Here is a 19,138-nt window from a genome sequence, read left to right on the forward strand (position 1 = left end):
GGCGCAGGTCTTGCTTCTGAATGCGGAGGGCCCGTCCGTCCGCCTATGGTGGGACTCTGCCGTGCATGGGAGCTGCACTGCCACCGACTCCTGTGTTCTACATGTTTGTTTGTGTTGGGTCGTCCAGTGTTGCTGTGTGTGCTTGTCTTGTTTGGAAGAAGAGGCAAATCGCATGCTGAAGTGATCTGCTAGCTGGGCTGATCAATTTGCATACCCTCTTCCATTCAGAAAGTTGAAAAGAGAGCGACAGCGGTTTTTGCTCTGGGTACTAATTTACATTAACAACTTGTTCACCTTGTCTGTTGCTGCAAATAGGGTATTTTTTGGAGGTTTTTTTGCATGTGTGTTAGCGTGCGTACTTTTGTATAGAGATACAACACAAGGCTGTATGAAGTCGACAGACACATACTGAAAAAAATTGTCATTTGTGATTTTTTTTTCTTTTTTTTTTTTTTTTGAAGCAAGAGAGTTAGTGGTGCGGAGTGCTTGGTTGTCTGTTTACTTTCTGTTGATGGCCTGTTTGTGTGTGGGTTGTACTTTAGTTTGTAATGCTATAGGTTTGATTATTTCATATCTTTGCTTTTTTGGGGGAACTATCTCTATTTTGTAAAAACAAGTAATTGCATGTCTAAAAAAAAAATCAAATTATAGCAGCCCAGGGGATATTATATAACACAGCTGATCTGCGCTGGGTTACCATGATAAGAACTGAGATACACATGCCGTAAATGTAAGATACAGGCTTGAGATGCAGGCAAGAACTAGCTAAATGTCAAGCGTTTTGCAGACTCGCAGAAACTCTAATGATTTGTAGTTTCCGTAGGATTTTTACGTGCTGATTAAGATGGCTTTTAGAGTATTGACCTGGAATAATTTTCTTCAGTACTGTGAGTGATTTTCTTCAATTGTTTTCCTCCAGATATAGTAATCTCAGTTCAAAGGAGTTTAAAAAAAGTCTAGAAAATGAGAAGACACTTTGTAAGTAGTGAATTGGAGGAGGAATTAACAATATCTAAGGCAGAACATGAAGCTGAATAGTGTTATACTAAACTAAATTTTTGTGTTAATAATGCTGTACAGGAAACTGAACTTTATGGCCCTGTTCACACACGATAGACATGCTTATGGCATATTTAACACAGTAACCACAGTAAGGAAACTTAAGTTGTCATCAGGATCCTGACAATTGTTTTGCTAGCTGAATTTTTAAGTGTGATTATAATTGCACATTACAAAATCTAAACAAAAAATATTCTTAAAATTTGTATTCTGTGAATTTGTCTTCTGTGTGCTTGCTTGTGGGGAAAAAAACAACTCCAAAACCTGTTTGCATGGGAAGAAGCATGCATGGGAAGCAGTCTTAGTTTTGTTAAATTTTGTTGTTCGATTTCAAGAACTTTGTAAAAATTCTTGTTACTAGGTTTGGATAATTCAGCCAGATGCTATATGGTTGATTTTGGTTTGTATGCATGCTGTAACCTCATTGGCAGTCATTCTGATTTTTATCACTCAGTCATATTTTCTGCCCTTGTCATCACTCTAAGCACGTTGCTGTGAAACGATCAGTTTTGAGAAATGAGAATGGAATTCTGTTTGTGATCAGCTGAATACAAAATCTGTTGGACACATCACATCTGCATGATTTTCATCTGCAGAATCCTATAATACTCTTTAGAACTATAAAGCAGCATGGTATTTCATTCTCTGCTTTTATCATTAATGTGTATAGTATCATCAGATTTACAGTTTCTAGTGTGCTAGATAATCACCTTATCTCAGAGATTGTGCTGGAGAGGGGGCTATCCCATCACTGGAGAGCAGTTTTCACAGTACAGTGAAGTTGTTTGGGACGAAACAAAGTGTGAGAACAGTGACGACAAGGGACAGGAGCCTGAAATCCCTGAAGCCAAAAGGAGCGTTGGTCAGGACGTTGTGCTGTTTTGGAGTTAAAAGGATTTTTGATTTGAGGAGGAACTGTAAGAATTAGGGTGCTACTAGGAACTATTGCTATTCTTCAGAGTGCGTAGTACACCCTTTATGCTCCCTGGGATACCCTCACACGAACAGAAGATGCTACAAACCTTTTGTGCTTTGGCCAATGGTGGTGTCATCAGAATTTGCGTGAATAGCCCGTAACCTGCCTGAATGGCATTTTCACTTGGTTTCAGGGCACTTTAATTGAAAATCATTCGCATCCTTTTATTGTATATGCACAGATTAGAGCCAAGAAAGTCCTACGTGAGAGTTAAGAACAAAACTTGGCCCATGCGTAAATCTCATATTTTCACTTTGCTGGCATTAGCATTAAGTTTATTAAAATATGTGTAATAGGTAGTGCAATAACTTTTATTGAATCAGTTTGTTAGCTATAGTGCACATTCTTCAAGTCAGAAAGTGTCACAAAAAAGAAATAACCCATGCTAACTGTAAAATGGCATTATATACATTGCTAATTAGCCTCCAGACTTATTCTGGCTTTATGTTTATGTCTTATTACATCTTTCTTGTGGTTGAATAGCAGAGGATCATTTTCTGGATGTGTGGTGTGAGCATACCATGTTTTGCTATTTGCATCAATTTACAAACCATAGGTAAAAAAAGTTAACCTGTTCTTTCCTAGTATGGAAAAACCATAGCAAATTTGCAGAGCAGTCCTGAAAGTCTGTGTGTGCAGAGATAAATGCCATAACACCTATTTCTGGTATGTAAGAGTATGGTGATAATATATGGAGGAGCCCTTTTAATAAGTTATATTTGGTCATGGCACTTGTATCTCCCTCCTTAATTAGTAAATTCAGATGTGGCTTTAATTCGAAAATTTATGAGCAACTTGGAATCCAAGTGCCATATCTAAAAAGTGAACCAGCCGTGAAAACCCTTCGCTTAATTTTCGATGTATCCACTCCACAGCTTAAACTCTGTACTTTTCCCAGTGAAAGATGAGCAAGATTAGATGCGGTAACAGTGACTGAGGTTTGATTATCCAGTGCTACATTAAGAGTATCAAATGACACTTAGCCAGTACTGTTGCAAACGAGAGTTTTCCTGATTTTTTTTTTCTTTTTTTTTTTTTTTAGCTCTAAAAATCTCAAGAAACTGGACTCAAAATCATGATGTTCTGTCTTTTTCACATGTATTAGTTACGATTTTCTTCTTCAGACATTTGTGGTGTTGAATTTGTGGTAGAGGTACTTGGCTTTATAGAAACCTGCTTAAACACCTTTAGAGTAATACCTCTGCTTGATCTATAGCATGAGAGGAGTAAATGCTGGAATGGTATAAGGACTTCATGGGCATTTATTTAAAATTTCCTTGGGTATTCATAAGCACATGCTGTCCCAATGTCACGTGTGTGCGTCACTCTTCTGTAGTGCACTAGTATACATTGTAGCACATACATTGCGCATTTATTTTGCCCTGTCATTCTTTTACGTATTTCCTTCCTCTTCTCTTGTGTAACTTTCCCTGTCGTGTATATTTAACACAGAAATATGTGCGTTTGGGTGCAAGGGGATCAGAGAGTAAATCCAAACTTCCTTTATTTTAACTTAAAAGTAGTCCTAAGCCAGCAGGGCTAAATGTGAAATAGCCTTTTGATTTATCATTTGATATGGGACAGCCAGTTTAAATCCATGGCCCTACAGCCAGTAAGTTTTTTTCATTCAAACCCTGTGAAATTGCCAGAGAACTTTGCAGTCGCTGCAAACCAATGGTTGCATAATTCTGCATATAGGAGGCTGTATGCTATATTGTACCTGCAGTGCTGAAATGGATGTTGTTTCAGCATTTAACAGCACATTATTTAGTCCGTTAAGCTGTCCACTCTTCTTGTCTTGGTAATTCCTTCCCCTTGGAACACATGAGCTCTCTCTTCCTTTGAAACTCCCACACGTACTGTCCATGCTTCCACTGAGGCCATCCACCCTCTCTTGATTCCTCCCTGTTCCCACTGAAACTGTCCTCAATCATTTCCCTGACAAACCTCCCATCACCATTTCCCTCCCACTTCCACTGACGTCAGCCCTCCTGCACAGAGATCCTTGCTCCCACTGAGAGGATCCTTCCCACGCTGAGATACACGAACTTTTCTCAATCTTTACGGCTCCAGACTTTCAGGCTGATGCTTTTTATGCTGTTGTTGCAAGGCATGAACCCTTTTCTCCAGGGGATGGGAGTCTAATTTTTAAATGGTATGAAGTGAACTGGTATAGTAACATGCCAACTGGGTTCATATTTAAGTCTATTTTTTATCTTTACCTTTTAATTTCCTCTTGTTTGTAATGTAAACTGGAAAAAACCCAAACTGTAAATCACTCACAGCGTATGGATCGCTACACTACTAAGATAGCATAAGTTGTGTTTTCAATTTTTAAAGCATTATTATTTGTACCTCTCCTGGTCATGCAAACCAACTCATGCAAAATGTGTCACTGTATCTAGGGCAATTCTTTGTGTGACTGAGATAAGCAAGGTTAGACCCTGAATTTTTGGAGTACTTACTGTTGGTAAAAACTTCACTGACACTCCTTTAGCTGTAAATTCATCTGCCAGGCACAAAACACTGACTTCTCTCTGCCCTTTGCATTGTTCTTTGCTGCCCGTGGTCTGAGTTTGCTTTGTGTCTCTTCCCTGGCCATTTTAGGTAGTTAATTTCTAAGCTTTTCCTTTTCTGCCACCTGAATGTGTCAACAGAGGAAGTATTAAAAACAAGCCTTTATTTCTATGGTTCTAGGTATTTATCTTAGTGTGTTGTACCTTTTGTATTCTTAATTGTATGGCTCAGATTGAAGTGTAAGCACATCCATAGTGAGAAATTTTCTAGTTGTAAAATGTACTTATAAGCCAGGCAGAAGAACAGGAGGTGATACACTTATTAGTTCTTCCTCCCTTTCTACCATTCCTGATATTACATGTGGTGTGAAATTCCAGTGCAGGGTAGCAGCATTGCCTTGCTATTTAAGGTGCCAGCAATTCAGTTCATTTGAAACTTAGAAAAAATACTGTTTGGAAACTGTCTTCCTTCCCATATTGCATGCTTTAATATCTGTTCCTCGTGTTCAAGTAAGTGTCCATGTCGAAAAAACGAGAGATATTTGAATGAGAATTATTTTTAACATCCATTGAAATTGTTATATCCAACAGTTGCCACTACCAACAGTGATAAATTGCCATTTTACATTAGTTATTATATGAACTTTTGTTCACCTCTCTTGGCTATGACCTTGAGAAGGGACTCCAGAATTGGGTTTCTTAAGCAATAGTAACAATACACTGAAAATATTCCACTTTTTGAGCACTTGGAATGCCAACTGACTTTCAAATGAGTCCTCAAAGAGGAAATAAGTATTTAGAGATATGGACAGCGAAAGCTCTTATTAGCTCTCAGCAAAAAGTGAAAGAAACCTAATGCAAATATGGTAATGAGCAGATTGGCCCCAGGTGAAATTGTTTCAATACAAGCTTTATGTAAGTTGTCATTTTGTCAGGGGACCACAGAAGCACCTGCACACATAGGAGAACAATTTAGCATTGTGTTCTATTTTGGTGCTGTGTATGGATATAATATGCCCACATTGTAAACAGCTTTACCAGCCATGGATGGAATTAAAACATTGTTAGCAATGTTTCCGAGATCGCACACAGAGCATGATTTCATGTCCAAAGCGCAGTTTTCTGCATTTGTTGCAGTGTTTTATATGTCAGACCCATTCATCCAGTGGAGGTTCACTAGGAATTTGCTTGTCCCTGTGACATTCTATGCATTGCTCTCAGTCCATTGGGTAAAATAATTAGGTATCTTCACTTAACCATAATTTAAGTTGGCACAGGATGACAAGATGCAAATTGAATAGCTTTAATGACATACTAAATAGTTTCATTGCCCAGAGTCAGATTTTTAAGTTTTCAAAAGCATCGAGGAAGCGATGTTGTTAAAGCCCTCTGCTTTTCAAAAAGATTTCATCATCCAGCCCTTTTTAGGTCCTTTCTTAAAATCCCTGTTAAGGCCAAAATGTAATAAATGATGTTGGTACATACGCTGTGCAATTAAATAGTGGAGTCTCCAATTTGTGCATTCTTTCTTCTGACCATCCCCTTTTACTATGGGTTGAACTGTTGGCCTCAAATCAAACTCCCAGGCCCTTTTCTCCTCTTCCTTGTAAAATCTGTAAGTCTGTCACTCTACATACAGTAAAAAGCTTAGCATTCTGTAAACCAGCTTCCAAATGTATGGCTTTGTTTCAGGAGAAAGGATGAGGGCTAGAACTACTTTTTGATATGGAAATGCGTTGACACGGATTAAGTTGTATCTATTTTCAATGTGGTTGACAAGGTAATTTGAAATGGTTTTTGATAGTATTTTAAATGTTTAAAGGTAGTCTGCATATCTATGTAGAGAGTTAATGTCCCTGCAAACAAAAGAACTTGGAATAAAAAAGGAGTATTCAAAATTTAAAAGCAATTTTGGGAATAAAATACTGTTGCTAATGAAAAAGACACTGATTCCAGTATGAGGGACTCAGATTAGGATTCCCATCTTTGCTTGGAGAAGGAAGAAATACTGCTTTTGGTTCTGCTACTTTATTACATGATAGACAATTTTTGAGCACTCGATCCCTAGAAATTAGGATGACATGTTTTTGTTGGCGTAAAGACAATCTCCTTGGCCAGATAGGTCTTTCATTCCTGAGCGAATTAAATAGATACTATTTCAAGGATTTTTTTTTTTGATCAGGATAGAAATTAATCTGTTTGTTAATATTTTTAACAGATTTAAGTTGCGTCTGTTTCTTTATCAGAAATGAGAATTCACTCTTTTTGCGAAAGTAGAATTATTTTGCACATTAATTTGAAAGTTGCACAGGAAACTTCAAACATTTTATATGCCTGGAAAGATCAAACCTTTTCAAGTGAGAGGTATTTTCCTTTATAAATGAAACACTTTACATAGCAACATGAATGGATTTCTGATATTATTAAGGGAAAAATGGTAACCTTGAAGTCTTTTCATTGTTTTTTAGATTTCCCAGTTTCCTAAGTAAATCCATACAAAGAAAACACAGAATCACTGGGCAAATATGAAAGAATGACATCCTCTACTTCCCATTGTTTTTAACGTTGAGTTAGCAATGACCTTTAGCTCCCTACTGGGATGTAGTGGAAACTTTATGAGGCCCCATCTTACTTGCCACTAAAAGACAACGTATTTTTAAAGTTACAATCGCTTTCTGTCTTTCAGTTTGAGGTTCTGTTATCTCTAATAAAATTTAATCAGACAAATAACCTCATAAGCGATCAGCAAAGCAAACCCTCTTTATAAGGATCTTGTTCGAAAAAACTATGCTAATGTATAAATTAAAGCACAACAAAAAAACCTCGGTCTGCATTGAATACAATCTTCCTGTATTTAGGAGTATCTACATTTTTGCATCGTGAGATAGATGATGTTCCTCATTCATACTGAATTATCAGGATTGCGTCTCTTCTGACGCTGAAGTGTAGAACTCTATTTTATAACAGTGGTTTTAATTCCAAGTTTTTAAATGTACAAACGTATCCATGTGTTAGGTAGATAGGTCAAGATCAGCGTTCAGCTGAGACGACTGAGTTTGTAGATGTTTCTTCTTTTTGGAATACTGTCTGCTGTTTCTTTCAATTTTTAAGGTTGTTTTTTTTTTTTCGCCCCCCCACAAAAGTTTGGTGTGAAATTCCACAAATGGTTGAGGACAATCACACCTACTACTTTGGTAACTTGAAGCAGAAGTGACTGCTGCAGTTTAACTGCCTGGTAAAATTGCACTTTTCCATGAGCTGTAACTCAGTGATAAATATCTCGGCATGGGATGAATATCAGGATGTAAGTCTACAAGTACTGGAATCCAGAGCTCTACCACACACTGAAGTGTGGATGGCACTGGGATGGCTGGCAAGATATCTGCATTTTATTTTTCAAAACAAAGCAAAGTAGTATTTTCAAATACTGAAGAGGTGTATTGATGGGTCAAATTTTGACTAAATGACAGTCCTTCAACCCCATTAAAATCTTTGGGCTCAAGGGGTGTACCCGAGGCAGAACTTGGACTGCTGTGTTTACCTCTCGCTATGGTAGAAAATAGCTCCCTGTTGGATACATGATTTGAAAATATAAATAGTGGCAATAATATCTGTATTAAGGGCTAAGTTATTTTCTGTCATTCCAGAAAGACATCAGTATAGCTCCAGCGAGCAAGTTCCTGGCTGTACTGAAGCTAGTGGCAAAGTTCCTACAATTTTCAGAACAGCCAGAATTTGATCTCTGGTCTGTAAGCAAAACTTACCTGGCTTCTCTGAAGTCAACTAGGGTATCAGCCCTTATGGTTGGGTCCCATGTTTTATGATTGCTTAATCCATAACTAATGCAAAAAACGACTAATAACTGATATTATTAACTGTCTAATGACAGGAGTAATGGGATAGCAAATTGATTTTTTTTTTTTTTTTTTTTTTCTTCCTTCCCTCAGCTTCATATAGCAGTGGGGGCTGTTCTCAAGCAGTGTCTGCATAAAGAATATAAATTGCTGTGGCTTCAGGTCATAAATGAAATCTGCGCGTCTGTTGCTGTTCTTGAGCGTGATGACTCTCAAAGTTAAAACTTTGAAATTTCTAGGCATTCAAAAGGACTTTTTTTCTACGTATTCGTACCTGTGTAGTTCTCTACTTGCATCTGAAGTGTGTTGGGATGTGTTATGGTGTTTTGTGGTTGCAGACGAACATTCTGTAAGTAATGATGCAGTGGTGTGGCCAAGGCTAGAGATACTGAACTGAAATCAGAAGGACCAGACTGCCACTGGTTAGTGTGTCATTCTTCGGCCAACTTGCTGTGTGTTTCTACTTGAATGCTTGATCTTAATTATGTGTCATGCAGGATCAGGGCCATCATGTACCCAGGAACATAAGAGTTGCACGCAGATCAAACTGTGTCCATGTAATGCAGTGTTTTGTTTCTAACAGCAGTCAGCAGAGTGTGCTTTGGAGAAAGGTTCAGGGAGTCTATTTAAAGGTACAAAAATGAGAAGAGTTTTTCATGTTCCACTTCTGGCTTTAGTCTGGACATACTGATTTACTTCTCACTTTTCACAATTTTGGCATGTAATATGATAATGATATTTTAGTTTTATCTCCTTAAAACTGGGTTGCTAAGCTGACAAATGCAATTAAAAAAAAAAATGTACTCTTGAGTGGAATTTTTGAATGGAGGATTAATTTCCAAACCAGTGTTAGCACATACTTAGCACTGAAACACCATCAGCGTGGATCATTTATGTATGATCACTTATGTTTCTGCAAATACTGTTGCAAGGACCAAGAACAACTGAGAAAAGTGTTTAAAAGGAAGCAAGGGGGATGAATTGTAACTAAATACGGGTTTGCATTTTGAAGAGGACTTCATGACCAGAGAAGCTAGTGCTTTTTTTCATACATAAGGCAGAGTATCCTGCAGATGGAAAAAAGCTGAGGGTAACGATTTTTTTTTTTTTTTTAGAGGAATGAAACATTTCAAAGCCAGGCAAAGAGGGTTTTGCAAACCCAAACAGCTTTTGTTTTGTTAACAACTGCACTGCAAGGAACAGCAAGCTCTGTAAACTCAGACATTGCTTCATGCTTCCATTGATTCTGCTGTAACTTTTAATTTACTTAGTATTTGTTTTCTTTTTGTCTTTTGCTGTGGAAGTAATCTGCTTTCTGCAGAATTTCAGATGAAAGGGTTGTTCTGCTTATATTGTCAATTAGTTTTGTTATCGTATGTCCTCAGTTGTGGAAATGACGCATCTTGTTCCTTGCTATTTCATGCCATGGAGCTGAGATCTGTCATGAGAGCGGTCAGGTCAAATTCAGTGGTAGTGCTGTCAGTCACAGCCCCTAAGCCTAGCAATGATACTTTTTCCCCTCAGTGAATAATCTAACATTTTACCTTTACCAAAGTATGGAATCTTTTACTTTGGGGCAGCTGCTGACTTTTTAGGAGGGGTTTATGTTTTCTGAAATATTACTGCAAGTTACATCTCTTTAAAATGAATGTGTTAGAGCAGTAGCTTCTTGGGAACCAAGTTTTCTCCAAAAAGCAGCTTGCATAGCCTTTTCACAGTGCCCTGCCTCTTGAAAGGCAAGAGTAGCAAGAACCAGCTTCTTGGGGATAAGAGAGATTTAGCTGTTATGATCCTTGTTAATAATAATAAAAACTCATGAAACTAATGAAACTGCTCAGTGAGGAAGCTGATCTATCCCTCTCACCCCTGGCTTTGGTGAGAATGGCAAAGACACTATTTGTCCCTGAAGGACAGGCAGTAGTGTCAGCCTGCTGTCTTGGTAGCAAATATTAAGAAATGGAATTTTGGTGGGCATTCTTTACTGTTGGTTCCTAGACCTAAATATTGATGTATCAGCTTATGATATTTTACTGAAAAACACAATTCTGCTGCCACTGTTTATATGTTATAACACTTAGAAGATTTGATTTTTTTTTTTTTTTTTTTTTTTTTTGTTATGAATGCAAAGCCTTAAACTTAGAGTGGGAGTGGGGCAGAGGGAGCAAGCCCTGCTAGTGGTTGGCAGGAGGTATGGGAAGTCTAACGGCTTGTCTGATCCTCGGACTTAGCCCCTAGTCACAGTGTGACCATGGGAAAATTGCCAGGCACCAAATTTTCAGAGGAGTATGACTGAAGTTCACATTTTCTAAAAAGCTAAGCTCTCTTGTGAATTGCTTACAGTAAGATTCATAGCTGGACTGTGAGCTGAAATTACCATGTCTTATTTTGCCAATTAAACTGAAAAGGACTTCTTTTTGGAGGTTACATAGCTCTGAAGTTTTCTTCTAACTTTATCTTGGCTGTTCTGATTGCTAAGAGCTCTTACAAGACTCTTTTGTGCTCTTTGGGCAATATAAACTCTCTTCTGCTGTGCTCTGCTAAGGTTGTGGGACACTGTTCATGGGGTAAATTTTGCTTTGTGAGGTAACCTTGCTTTGTTGGTATCCAAAGTCTAAGCAAACTAGAGAATTTTAAGGACTGCGGAAGTGAAATACACTTGGTGCAGGTTCAGGGAATGGAAATCTCTTCCTCCACTTCTGTGAGCCTTTGAGCTGTGCTAGGAAGTGCAGGCTGTGGGTGTTAAGAGGTAGCTGTGATGTTCAACCCTTTATTCTATGGACAGGAGTTATATGGGTTAGGAGGTGCCTCCCTGATATGTTGCACTGCCCTGTCATTGCCTCCTACATTTAATCATGAGGTCAAGACCAGAGGCCAGTGTAGAGTGTAAGTGGTGGGGTCTAGTGCTTCACGCTGAGGTCACTATGGGGAATGGTTTTGCTTGTAGGTTGCAGAAGTCTCAGTTGTCTCCACAGGGATCTTTACCTAGTTATGGAAGAGTGATTTATCCTAAAAGATTGAGAAACCTCCTAAATTTTTCCATAATCAGTTGGAGCAAGGGCACTGTCTCCCTCAGTCAGTTTTTTCCTAAAGTGTGTGTTTAGCAATGAGGCCATGTGGTCTCTTGCCCTTTCTCCACAGATGACCTGCAAAGAAGAACTATCATCCCCCCTCAGGAAACCTGATACTTTTGGTCAATGGCCTCTTACATTTTTTCCCCAGCTGACTGCCATTCCAGCTGACTGACCAGAGAAGTACTCAGTTGCATCCACTTGTTAGGATTCGCTGTGCTATTCTATTTCAGGATAAAGGTACCAAGGAGGTGCATTCTGTTGAGCATATCTGGAAACAGAGCGGCACTTCCTTGGCTGTGGCCGATCACTTTGACTACTTCAGGATGTAGCTTCCCCTTACCCCTGTAACAATACACTCAGTAACAGTAAATACAGATATGAAATATTACCTGGGAATCTTTAAATGCTTGACTACTATTAGCTTCATGCCACTTTGTAAGAGTTACAAGGACATGTAAAGTACCTCGTTGTTGTTTTTTCTCCTTTTTTTCCTCCATTTTGCAGAGAGTGGGTGTGGGTGAAGGGCTTGGCATTTTTTTCATCATCTTTCCCAACATCGGGAGGTCCCAAGCCAGCAGGTAGAATTTCTAGGAGATTCTCCTAAAGAAGGGGTCTCCGCAGACCGTTCTAAAATAGTTTAATGATTTTTAAGGTAAACCAACAAAACATTTCATGTAGAGGGAAAAGCATGACAAAGGATTGCCAGGGTGAAGAGACTATGGCTAACAGCACTGCAACTCTGCAGTGGTGCTGCAAGAGGTCTTCGTATCCTTAAGAATCTGAGTTAGGTTTGGGAAACCTCAACCTCTGTCCTGAGGAATGAACTGAGGCCAGTGGTAATGGTTTGTTGAAACCCAGACTAATTGATTGCTATAACTGTTTGGTTATTACAGGTATTTTTGTCCTAGAACAGACATGAGCAGACTGTGCAGAGGAATGCGTACGTACAGGATGTTTGCCAATTAGCTTGCAGTTAATGTAAATAGAATACAACCCCCTAACTTGGTATACCCTAAGGTCTTATTTTTTAATCTAGCTTGGACAGGGTCTTTAATGTGTGCTAACCTGGTTAAGGCACAGGAAAGACAGTGGTGCATGTTGAAGTGCTTTATTCAAAGCCATGAACAACAAGGGCAGAAATACATGTAGGGAGTATAGAGCAGCTTGGTCTTCCTGATGCTCTCTGAATTTGTCTGCCTTATCTGAGTAGGACAAACCTCTCAGATCGTGGCTGCCATGTCAATGCACCCATCTGCAGAACTGAGTACTGAGAGCTTGGACCTTCACAAGAAGGTTTCCTCAGGAGGCTCTCCTTCCTTTCTCCAAGTCATACATGTCTTTCTAGAGGTCAGGCTATCTTAAGAAACCATCGCTGACTGTTCTCAAGTGCTTATGCTTCTTAACTCTCTAAAAATAGAAAAAATTACAAAGCTCCCCGACATGCTGGGACAGCCAAGGGGCTTTCTTTAAACACTTCATAAAATAGCACTATCTGTTATCACATGAGCTCTTAATTTCTCGGTTCAGAAAAGTACAAAGCACTTTCCTACAGTGCATAGCTGGGCACTTCCAGGGCCTCCTTCTTCACACAAAATTTTTGAGAGATGACTGTTAACTAAACTTGGCTTAATTAAATTGACAATTTCACAGCTACTTTGAACAGCTCATTAACTGCAGGCTACAGCTTCTTTGCAGCCAAAGCTCCACAATACATCATACAGTGAACCTGCTGACAGGAGGGTACAACTTCCAACTCATGCTTCAAGAGATCAGATTTATTACCGCAGTCCTCCTTCTTCTAAAACCAGTTAAGGCCTCCTTTAACAGATACTGAAAATACTTTGGTCTGTAATATAGTCCTACATAGCGCTGCCTAGTGCAGATACCACTTTGCACGTTAAAGCCAATGCTGTTTTACATATGCTGCCAAGCTGATAGTGGTGTTGGGGTGAGGGCAAGTGGCTGTAGCTGCGTTGCATGGATTGCAGCTCCTGTATGATACTGATTGAAGATCTACAGTAATTTTTTCACTTTTTTTTAAAATGATCATACATATGCAATTCCGTGTTACTCAGCTCACTTAAAAATAGAGAATAGTTCATTGTTACCCGTTTCTCTATAAATTAATTGATTTGGTTTATTTTTGTGCTTTGTCATGCCCCCCTTTATCCCCTGATAGTAAAGAAAATTTAGTCTCTCTGAGAGCTGTTAAAACACCTGCTGAAGGCAATGGAGACTGAGCTTGCTGCCTGCAGTTCTGCTACTGGGTTTCTTCAGCTTGGCCTTGGAGGCAGAGTAAATGATGTTTCAGAGAAGTTTGCAAACCTCTGCTGCCCCTGACTCTGAAAGATCCTGTGATATGTTACAGAAACAAGTGTCTAGGGTCTTAGGTGATGAGGCATCCTCCTCTCACCTCATATGTTAATATTGCAATAGTCTGTTCTTTACGTTGGTCATTTACTGATGTGGCTAGGGTAAAGCCCTGCTCTAATCGCAGCAATACTGATACTATGGTGCTTGTGACAGCATAGTTTATGCTATTTGAGAGTACAAACACAATGGTGTAACTTCTTCACAATAGAAAGTTTTCCTGTATTTCTTGACTTGTGGAATTGTTCTTAGGACACATTTCTAATTTAGGCAAAATCTTAATACAGTCAAGGCCAGGACTGTACGAGGAATGTTACCTAGCCTAGAAATGTCAGTGAGGGATTTAGATTTTTAATAATATTTTATACTGGAAAAATCTCTGTTATGGATATAGTGATAGTATATGGGAGGGGAAAAACATGCTTTTGTTAGAATAGCTTGTTTCATTTGAGGAACTGGTATAAAGTATACCAGCAAAACCAGTTTTGCTTATGTTAGCTCCATTTGCAATAAGTTTCCCAGGACACTTGTGTTATACCTATGCCAGGATTTAAGGACTGTGGAAGTGAAATGGAAGTGAAGTGAAAACCTGGTACAGAGTCAGCACATGGAGCCCTTTTCCTCCTTGTCGAACCTTTGGACTGTGATAGTTTCTGGCAGCTGATGTCTATGAGCCATTCGCCTGATTTTGTGATGCCTTTGCAGCAAGAATTTGTATCAGTAAGAGCTCCAAGGAGCTCTCCTAGCACTCTGAATGCTGCCACGACACTGGCGCTTTTTTTGAATTTTTCCTTTTTTGGACAGGTAGATTTAACAGGAGATAGTTTGGCTGAGGTATGAAATTATAATGTAGGTATTTGCAAACCTTTGGTAAGAAAAGACATTTTTTTGTCAGCAAGGCTTTGTAGGCTAGACCAGGCAGTAGAACAAACAGAGGGGAACAGTCCTTGAATTAGGACAAATAAGTGATTGTTAATGGCCTTTGTCCTCTTCTGCTGTTTGTGTGCCTTTTACTGTAGGACATTGCTCTTCAAAATGGGCTGCAAGTATGTGGCTCTGCATTCTGCAACTTAAGGTTATTAAGGAAAAGTTGAACTCTCAGTTAATTAATTGCATTGTTTAGAACTGATTTAATGTTAATAATTATCTCATGAAACTATTCTAGATTTGAGTATGGGACGAATGATTATTGTATGGAAGATGCTGAATTACCAGGTGTGATTTGGTGACAATTTGATGGTAACTCAAAAAGGCAACTTGTGATACAAATGTTGTTATGCCACAGCTGCTTCTGCAGCAGAACCGCCATTTTACTGCCTGTTTCTGCTTGACCTTGTTACTTTAGCATCCATGGTGGTCTGCAGTTTTTGTTTAACTCGTTCAGTTGTACATAGTGGAGGTGCCATCCTGCAGACCCTTTTCTTCCTTTTGCTATTGTGTTCTACCTTCGGCTGCCATTTTCATGTTTCTAATGCTCATATATGCATGTATCTGTAATTTTTTGGGGTCACAAATAGTATATGTCCTCTCACTGATGAAACTCACATCAGTTCCTCTCACTTAATATGCTTTTTTTTTTTTAAAAGATGTGCTTTTGTTGGGTGAAGGTCTTTGAGGAAGGTCTAGCTTCTTCCCACTCACTGGCATACAACACTATCCTAGAAATGATAGAATCTTTTTGTCTGCAAAGAAGCATAGCTAGTAAACAGATCTCTCCCTGAAAATCTTTATTTAGTACATACAGTGTACTCTTAATCATTTGCACCAAGGTCAATAGCCCTTAAAATGCCATTATTATAAATCAATCTGATATTAGAGGAGTATTTTCATAGATGTGTACACAAACTCAAATAAACCAAAAAATCATTTTTTCTCTTACTTGAGCTAAAATGCAATAAGCTTACTTTTAATCTGCCATACTAGAAAAATGTTTTTTCATCAGCTTTCAAAATTGCAATGCTGTTCTATGCTTGAAATGTTTTCCTCACTGACATTTTAAATTGTAGGTATGTTCTTGTGTTGCTTAATCAAAGGAAGTAACATTGTGGGGAAAAAAATAGTTTTGTTTTTCATAGCACAAAACATAAATAATTAGTTGATGTGTAAATTACTTATAGTTTCTGGATATGAATTTTAGTTATTTAAATATGAATAGAGACTGTCATAAATGACACTAGGTATGGACTCCTAGTCTTGTATGATTCAGCTGGTGCTGACACAATTTCATAATAAACATTAGACATTTTCCATCTATTTTTGTAACCATGTCAGCTCAGATACTTGCTGTAAAAAGGGAATGTCTGCACGAATAATTGTGATCGAACTGAACTTTGATCTGAAATGGAAATTGATTTTTTTTTTTTTTTTTTTTTTTCCCCCTCCCCCTTTACTAGGGATCTTGAAATGGCTTCCCAAAGTATTGAAGCTCAAGTTAGTTTTGTGACAGCTTTCTTTTTGACAAGGACCAAGTGGAAGAAATTTTTACTTTTCCTCCAGATACACTCCCAACAACTGCCATCATTTCAATTTTTTTTGAAGGGTCGTGTTCATTGTGTCTCTAATGTAATTAACTGCTATTTTATGTCTTTCAATAACTTTCAGTGCTTCCCATTCCCTCTTGCACTTGCAGAGTTGGTGACCATTACAGAGATGACTGAAAAGTAGTCCATGAGTGCTGCCTTGCTTTCAGAGCTGCATTCAGTAACTCCCTGCTCTGCCGTCTGGTTTTGGGCCACTAACCATTCCTCTTTGGTTTCTTGAGAGTAGTGTGAATAGACTGAGAGGCTGACTCTCATATTGATTGCATTGAGACTGGGGCAAAATTTCATTTAAGTGGTATTATGCAAGTAAACCAGAGCAATGTGCTGGACTCTGAGACGAAGCCTCTTGCTTTTGTCTTTGTACCCATGTTCTGGAGCCAAGCTGATGCTTGAAGCCCATAGAGTTAATGGAAAGGCTGGTTTTCTCAGAGCCGTTATGTTATTAGCTGGTTTTGGCTACTCTTTTCCTGTCTGATATATCACTACCAAAAACTGGAGCGTGGTCTGTAGTGGCTTTAGCCTACTGAGGACTCTTGGTGCCATGTTAGAGCTCCAGCATGCGTGCATGGTACAGCACAGGTGAGTGAACCCTGCGGACTTGGAGAACTCTGTGCTGAACAAAATTTTCTAGCCTATTTGAGGTCAACTATGTGGCAGTGGCTGGAATGGTGATGGTCATCATTAATATAACAAACACCCAAGTGCAGAAATGACAAAAAATATATAATAAAATGAAGTAATCTATATAAATCTGTAACGTTGCCATGAAAAAGTCTGTAAAGTTAGGCTTAGCACAAAAATATGCTAGCATGTATTGGTACAGTATCTTTATGTAGGCTGGAGATAGGTTTGCATGTTGTGGGGAAGCTCTTTATTAAGTCTTAGCAGTCATTTCTTTTACACCTTATGATCTTCCAGTTCAGTCCATGGAAAAAAACCCTAAAATCTATTGTGCATATTTTATTTTTTGTTCTTTAATTTTTCTTTGCCTTTTTTTATAGCATCTTTCCAAAATGCCTTGCCCTCTATAAACATTAAGCTATTAAATTTTTGAAGCTCATGACAATGTTGTTCCACAGATCGCGCATTTGCTGGCGTTTGCAGGGTAAACACCCTCCAATCAGAAACTAAGCAAGCTCAGTTTCTGTGGTACACTCAGTCCTCATGTGGCCTGGGATCAGGAGTCCTCAGCCTGTTTGCATGTCACTCACATGATGTTATTTCACACTTGGAGTATATCTTTGGGTCAGCACTTCCTTGCTTTTTGAAAATACTTCTCTTTTTAGAGAAAGCAATTGCTTGATTCTAACTGCTCTTAGTAAAATAGCAGCTTTTCAGGGCTAATAAGTAGGTATTTCTAAACTTTAGAACTCCTTTCCAAGCGAAGGCGAGCGTCATAGGATTAGAAATTACCCAAAAGAAACTTAGGCAGCAACAGCAAATACAGCACAGATAAACTAAGAGAGTTGCCTGGGAAAGGCCTTCAGTATTTTCAGCGATCATTTTACAACCACCAGATTCCTCTTTTAGAAATCCTTGAGATTGATCACATTGTGCCTTGGCAAAGACTTTCGGGATCTAGGATGGTATTTTACTTAGTGACTTGTGGGTTTCATTGCTCAGGCAGGAAGATAAGATGGTCAAATAGAAAAATGTTAACTTTGAATGATGTATAATGGTCAGTCAAGGCCATTGTGTAGCTTGTCTGCTTCGTGACAGATAAGCAACTGTGGTGCAAGGTTGTTAGTTTAAAAATTCTCATTTAGCTTTGTCTAAATTATAGGAGGTTTTTTTCTGTGACTGGAGCTGTGGTTATTTATTTTTCTGTGTTTTTTTTTTTTTTCTGGATACAAATGATACCCAATTTTGCTGAAGCAACATGTTAATCAAAGGCTTAATCAATGTGATATTTGGAAAAAAAAAAAAGTGGAAATATATATAAAGTACCTGAAAACTGTTTCTCATTTCAGTAGCTTGAGGATTTCAGATGTCATTGCTAATGTTCAGGAATGACTGGCTGTACTTGTGAATTCAGTATATTTGGCTCAGTTGGGTCACTTGTGTTCTTGTGAGTGCGTTGCTGGGCAGAGAGAAGAAGGTCCTGCTGCATTGAGGAAAACGGATTTAGGAAGAAAAACAAGTAGTGATACTGCCTAAGTACCATCTTATTTGTGTTAGCAGGCACACATAGTTTATACAGGTCTTTGCAATTGTTCTTGTTAATTGATCTGAAAAAGTGGAAAGAATTAGCACTAACAAGAAGTCCCATCTTAGAATGTAAACTCATTGGGATAGGAATCATATTTTCCTGTATGTTTATAGGGCTGTTGTACACTTCAGTGCTTACATTGTACAAGTGTAAAAATAAAATAAAAACAGTGATGTTAGGAAGTGAACTTTCTGTTAATTCACTCTCTATAATGACATACGCTTTTTTAAAAGACATAAGCTCGTTCTTATTTAGGCATAAGGAGAGTGCAAGAGTTGCATGTGCAATTAGAAGTAACTTAGTTCAGTAATAGATGACTTGTTCGTCTGCTGGCATAATTAATCATAGCACTGGTACCCAGTATCCCAGTTATTTACAGTAAAAAAATAAAATTAACACTAAAGCGATCAGAGTGAAGTTATCAACTGGAGGGGAAAAAAAATCAATCTTACTATATCAAAAAAATATATTGTATTTGGAATTAATTTCAATTTTAAAATAAAAAAAGAGATGAAGGTGTCAAGACAAACCAGGCTTGCCATG

The 19,138-nt window shown here is 38.4% G+C and overlaps 1 protein-coding gene across 1 annotated transcript in view; it reads left to right on the forward strand.

The window, feature by feature from the left end:
• The window catches only part of LOC104084143 (high affinity cAMP-specific and IBMX-insensitive 3',5'-cyclic phosphodiesterase 8A-like), a 126,653-nt gene that overhangs the window by 576 nt on the left and 106,939 nt on the right, over positions 1-19,138 (forward strand). The gene's annotated exons all lie outside the window — the stretch shown is intronic.

Source organism: Fulmarus glacialis, unplaced genomic scaffold (genome assembly GCF_000690835.1).
Source record: "Fulmarus glacialis isolate BGI_N327 unplaced genomic scaffold, ASM69083v1 scaffold13441, whole genome shotgun sequence".
In the NCBI taxonomy this organism is placed as follows: Eukaryota; Metazoa; Chordata; class Aves; order Procellariiformes; family Procellariidae; genus Fulmarus; species Fulmarus glacialis.